Genomic DNA, 6,932 nt, shown 5'->3' on the forward strand with positions numbered 1-6,932 from the left:
GCACTCCCAGGTATTTATAGGTTTGTACCCTTTGCACAGTCACCTCTGATGATCACGGGGTCCATGAGGGGCCTGGGCCTCCTAAAATCCACCACCAGCTCCTTGGTTTTTCTGGTGTTCAGGTGTAGGTGGTTTGAGTCGCATCATTTAACAAAGTCCTTGATTAGGTTCCTATACTCCTCCTCCTGCCCACTCCTGATGCAGCCCATGATAGCAGAGTCGCCAGCGAACTTTTGTACGTGGCAGTTTGTCCAGGTGTGAGGCGTCCCTCTTCTTTATGCTGCCTCCCCAACACACCACCGCGTAGAAGAGGGCGCTCACCACAACCGCCTGATAGAACATCTGCAGCATCTTATTGCAGATGTTGAAGGACGCCAGCCTTTTAAGGAAGTATAGCCGGCTCTGTATATTGTCTGTAGCCTTGCTAACTGCAATAGGGGGTGCAAGAATATTGTATAAAATTCACTTCCCAATACTAATAAATGTTAGATTACATATTAAATGCAAGTTTATAATTCATTTTTATTTTTTTAATTTCTTGCATTAGGAAATGGCGGGTAAGTCAGCTAGTACAACTAAATTATTAAGTGTTGTAAACAATACAATTAAAGCACACAGACATTTCAAAACACACACCAAATTTGATGGGTAGGCTACAGGTAATGGAAACTTCCAGAGTTAGCGACTAGCAGTCTTGTTACTCTGCAGTGACTCCAATAGGCCGGTTGAAAACATTGTGTTCACTGCCCAGTGTCATGGACACAAGTTGTAAAGAATGTAGAGGATCTGAAGACTCTCCTGTCTTTTCAATGATCGCATTACAGTAGAGCTAGTAGCGTGTCAAGCAAAGAGCCGAGTCAAAAGGAAAAAAGGTCACATGCTGAAAAAAAAAAATAGAAAAGAAGGTTAGAGACGCAACATTTCGACTGTCATTTGTTCAGCATGACAATAACCTTTACTTTTTTTCCTATAGCATGCCTCCATATCTAAATGAGGTTTTACAGTACATTATGCTAAATAAAACGCAGTAGACCGAATACTTTCTTGCATTTAATTTTCGCGTACTTCATTGCCACAGATCATACACGGCGTGTACTTCCTTCATTGACGTTCCGGGCCATTTTATCAAATTAAAAAGTTTGCATTCAAAAAACGGTGGCTGTTTGGTTTGTGGGGGGTTCCTATTTTGCAAAACAGATACATTCTTTTGTTTACAACATTTCAGCTAAATTAGGTAAAAAGCCTGAGATTGCAGACTAGTAAATGATTCAAAGATGTTGACCTCATCTCTTTTTGAGGGGGTTGTGCATCATTTACTGATGGCCTTTGTTCTTAGCGTTCAAATGCAATCTCCATCCCTGCCGTGTAACCCGAAGGCTACCCCGGCCTTCGAGAAATCAGAGCTGCAAATTACATGTATGGCTAAATAAGAGTTAGACACGGCTTCTCACGTCCATCTCGTGCCTTTATTACTTTAACACGAAGTATTCAAGGGGGTGACAGGCTTGTTTAATGAACGATAACAATTATTAGAAGATAGATATGAAAGGAGTAATGTTAGATTGATAGATAGATAGATAGATAGATAGATAGATAGATAGATAGATAGATAGATAGATAGATAGATCCTAGTTTTAGCATAGTAGGCAGGATAGATAGATAGATAGATAGATAGATAGATAGATAGATATTTTTTTTTAAAAAACAAACTTTATTGACAAAAACATCAAATATACAACTTACACATTATTATAAATATATTTACATGTTCTTTTTTTTTTTTTTTTTTTGAAAAAACACAATTGAACCAACAAAAAACCCCTAAAAAACAAACCGCAGTTCCTCATTATCACAGTCACACAGTACACTATTCACACACCATATTGTTTTAAACTTGTCCATATTCTTTGTGGATTTGTAAAAATTAAAATCAATCAAAATGCGACTAAGGCACAGTATTTTAAAAAACACAATCGGATCTTGTAAACCATTCCCTTCAATTAGATAGATAGATAGATAGATAGATAGATAGATAGATAGATAGATAGATAGATATGAAAGGCACTATATAAGATAGATAGATAGATAGATAGATAGATAGATAGATAGATAGATAGATAGATAGATAGATAGATAGATAGATAGATAGATAGATAGATAGATAGATAGATAGATAGATAGAAACAGAAGCATATTAAAGGCAACATACAACATATATAGATACATACATTTAAAAGAACTATGTAAAGGATAAATAGTAAGGATAATATATAACAGACACAGAGACAGATAGCTAGGGTACTATATAACAAATAACTATGACAGGTGCTATATAGCAAATAGATACATAAATATGAAAGGCATTATAAAACATAGAGATTGGAATAGTACATGGGTGGGCAAAGTCAGTCCTGGAGGGCCGCAGTGGTTGCAGGTTTTTGTTCCATCCCAGTTGCTTAATTAAAAACTAATTCTTGTCAATGATTTAATTTCATGGCTTGTTAGTGCTTTAACTCTGCCATGTCAAGTTATTCTTATATCCTAGATTTTCTTCCCGTTTCTAAGGGTATCACCTAAATGATTTGAAGTCTAAAACAGACGAGTTATTCTCAGTCCTTCACTTTTTTCTCTTCACTTTCCTTCCAAGTATTTAATTAAACCCAATAGTGCACGATAAATACACAGAGAGGTGTAAATGGAAACACGCTAAATGGAGAAATGCTGGTTTCTTTTGTAATTTGCATCTTATTGCTAATAAGGAGTCATTAAAAACCAAGACTACAGCTGTTTAAGACTAAAATAAGCAATAAGGGTTCAAAATCTTAACGAGCGAGACGACTAAAGTGAAGCAGAAGTGTTACTTGAGCAATAAGTGCTTCTTATTAAAGAATTGGGTTGGAGCAAAAACCTGCAGCCAGTGTAGCCATCCTGGACTGACTCTGCCTACCCCTGGAATAGTACCAATGTAGCAGATAAACAATGAAGTTACTATTTAACATATAAACGAGGGAGGACCCAAAAATAACCGGAAATATTTTTAAAACGTGCTTAATTTAATTTTCTGTACAAACTACAATTAGTCTCCTTCAAAGTACTCTCCATTGGTGGAAATACACTTATCTAACCGTTTGTTCCATTGTTCGAAACATTTTTTAAACTCGTCTGAAGTAATGCCCATTAATGCTCTGTTTTTTTCTTGTTTTACCTCTTCGACGTCAGCAAAACGCCTTCCTTTCAAGTCTTTTTTCATCCGAGGGAACAAAAAGAAATCACATGGAGCTAAATCCGGTGAGTAGGGTGGGTGGTTCAGGGTTGTCATACCGTTTGAATAACAATAGTTTCTGCAACACTTTTTTCAAGAAGAAAACAAATTTTCACTGCCGTGCGTTGCTCAGTATAATCGGCCATCGTAAAAAAACGACACTTGCACAAAACTACTTTTACAAAATTCACTGAACACAAGCACGACCTTCCAGACTGATGGCACTTGGCAGACTGACTTGTGAGGAGTGTAACTAGATCGCCCTAGTGGCCCAACCATGTACTACAAGTACCAACCTAAACAACAAAATTCCGGTTATTTTTGGGTCCACCCTCATAGATACTGTGGCCATGTGAGGTATGACAATCGATCCAAAAAAAGTTGGGGTGTCAGCCAGGTCACCCTGTCCAAGTAATGTAATAACTTTAAACAGAAACAGTATACAAAGAGTGCCCATCCAGAATGAGGCACCACCTTCTGTGAACACCTCGAATAAATAGTCTTCTGACCAAAAGGGGTGGAATCAGTTGGCATCACTGTGCAGCTTCTCCTGGCTGTGTGAACAGAAAAAGATGATACTGTTAGCGACAGCACCCTTCTCATCCCACGGTGAGATCGCGTACCTAAGATGATTCAGGAGGGTGATGTACATACATAATAATACATTAATATGAAAGGCACTCTATAACATAAATAGATCCAAACATTTAAAAGAAACTGTATAATACATACATTGTAAGGGTACTATATAACAAAAATATGAAATGTACTATTTAAAATGGATAACAAAAGCACTGTATAACAAATAACTATGACAGGTGCTACAGATAGAGTAATAGATTGATCACATTCAAGAATTGGCTGTTCACTTGCTGCCTAATATATTCCACCTTTGACAGGTGCCATTGTTATGAGATGTACAATGGTGTTCACTTCACCAGTCAGTGGTTTTAACGTTGTGGCTCATTTCTGAATATATTATACATATAGATAGATAGATGGGCGGCACGGTGGCGCAGTGGTAGCGCTGCTGCCTCGCAGTTAGGAGACCTGGGTTCGCTTCCCGGGTCTTGCCTGCGTGGAGTTTGCATGTTCTCCCCGTGTCTGCGTGGGTTTCCTCCGGGCGCTCCGGTTTCCTCCCACAATCCAAAGACATGCCGGTTAGGTGGATTGGTGATTCTAAATTGGCCCTAGTGTGTGCTTGGTGTGTGGGTGTGTTTGTGTGTGTCCTGCAGTGGGTTGGCACCCTGCCCAGGATTGGTTCCTGCCTTGTGCCCTGTGTTGGCTGGGATTGGCTCCAGCAGACCCCCGTGACCCTATTCGGATTCAGCGGGTTAGATGATGGATGGATAGATAGATAGATAGATAGATAGATAGATAGATAGATAGATAGATATGAATGGTACTATTCAGTTATTAGATAGATAGATAGATAGAGTACCATGTAACAGATAAATATGTAAAGCAATACAAGGCATATATTTATATCAGTAAAAAAATATGACAGGAAGTTATAATAGGTAGATCCATCCATTTTCTAACCTGCTGAATCCGAATACAGGGTCACCCGGAACCAATCCCAGCCAACACAGGGCACAAGGCAGGAACCAATCCTGGGCAGGGTGCCAACCCACCACAGGACACACACATTAGGGCCAATTTAGAATCGTCAATCCACCTAACCAGCATGTCTTTGGATTGTGGGAGGAAACCAACGCAGACACGGGGAGAACATGCAAACTCCACACAGGGAGGACCTGGGAAGCGAACCCGGGTCTCCTAATTGCGAGGCAGCAGCACTACCACTGCACCACCATGCCGCCCGCTAATAGGTAGATTGTTCAGATATTTTATTTTAAGGAAAACTTTATTTAAAATTATAGAACAGATAAGATGTATTTTCTTACATGATAGATAGATAGATAGATAGATAGATAGATAGATAGATAGATAGATAGATAGATAGATAGATAGATAGATAGATAGATAGATTTTATTTTTTATTTTATTATTTTTCTCCAGCCATCTGGAGTTTTTTTTGTTTTTTGTTTTTTCTGTCCACCCTGGCCATTGGACCTTACTCTTATTGTATGTTAATTAATTTTGACTTATTTTATTTTTCTTATTTTGTCTTTTATTTTTCTATTCTTCATTATGTAAAGCACTTTGAGCTACTTTTTGTATGAAAATGTGCTATATAAATAAATGTTGTTGTTGTTGGTGTTGTAGATAGATAGATAGATAGATAGATAGATAGATAGATAGATAGATAGATAGATAGATAGATAGATAGATAGATAGATAGATAAGGATACTTTACAACGGATACATTTGAAAGGTACAATATAAAATATGAAAATAAAAAATATATGAAGGGAACTGTTTAACAGATACATCATATTTTTTAATCAAGAAATGACTATCATGCATTTTTTTCAACCATATAAACTGTGCTATTTAACCTTCAGATTCAATAATGTCACCATCTTTGCTTAATATATATTCCATGATTAATCAGTGATTTTGCAACACCAAGTTAAGTATTTGTTTCTTTTTGTTCTTCAAGTCTGTTTCTGTAACGGGACATAACAGAAACATAGCCAGTGTGCTACGGTGTGCTTTTACAGTAAAAATGCCATTACAGATGTATGAAAGGAAAACATTTTGTAAACGGAAGAATATTCCTCAGCTGTCTCTGTTCATTGGTTTAGTTGCTTTTGCTTGTGCATTTTTTAAGCACCTGTTAGGTGCACATTATATGATAAACGAGCATCCAACGTTTTTATTAAATAAATTGTATTATATCTTTAACAGCACATCCTGTTTGAAAACATTAATAGAGAATCTCTTTGCCCATAAATGACAATCTCTACACCCAATTTAAGTTTATTTTGCACTTTACTTGAAGCTCACTAAGACAGCAGTTGGATGCCATTAGCCCACCACCTCTATTAAAGTAATGGAAAAGACATCATTTGTAGTCTTGAATCCTTTTTTTGCACAGGCGTACATTCGGTTGCACAAATGAAGTTCTCTGTTGCGTTCTTTTGCTAAAGGCACTGCAGTGGGTCACGCCGATCGAGCCGCAGTGTTCACTTTTTCATTTACATCTTCCACTCTCTCCTGGCTTCCAGGAATGTAGGCACATATGACAGATATAACACAATAATTCTTGACTTTTATGCATCTCATAGAAGAGCCCAGCAAGTGATTTTATTTTAATTGAATTTAAATTCAGACAGAACGAGGATTCAATATATTGGGAGCTTAAAAGCATGTGAATGTCATTTGTAGTTTAGTAAAAGGACTCTTTGGTTGGCCGACATTTCCTTTAGATAACCAAACCTGAACTGTAACTGCATTAAAATATTGTACCCAAGTTAACTGTTTAGACGCTGTTATTGTCAGAATACATATTAAACAACAGAAATCAATTTGATTCTCAATGAAATTCTAAAGACTATCAATGAGAAAAGTTTCCGGAGAATAGTAAAACACATTTTAAGTTGTATTTGATAATTTTGTTTCCCATTCATCCATTTTCTAAACCCACTTTATCCTGTGCAAGGTTGCTAGAGCCTATCCCAGCTATCAGTAGGTGCAAGGCAGGAACAATCCCTGAACAGAACGCCAGCCCATCATGGAGTGAACACACAGACACACATCAAGC

At 37.4% G+C, this 6,932-nt stretch overlaps 1 long non-coding RNA gene across 2 annotated transcripts in view; it reads right to left on the reverse strand.

Moving 5' to 3' along the window:
• Nucleotides 1-320: 320 nt before the first annotated feature.
• LOC120515418 overlaps nt 321-6,932 on the reverse strand; it is a 93,513-nt gene continuing 86,901 nt past the window's right edge. For both annotated transcript variants that reach the window (XR_005630651.1, XR_005630652.1), the window contains one exon: nt 321-880. This is a non-coding gene — a long non-coding RNA (uncharacterized LOC120515418). The remainder of the gene's footprint in view (nt 881-6,932) is intronic.

Source organism: Polypterus senegalus, chromosome 15, assembly GCF_016835505.1.
Source record: "Polypterus senegalus isolate Bchr_013 chromosome 15, ASM1683550v1, whole genome shotgun sequence".
NCBI classification, from domain to species: Eukaryota; Metazoa; Chordata; class Cladistia; order Polypteriformes; family Polypteridae; genus Polypterus; species Polypterus senegalus.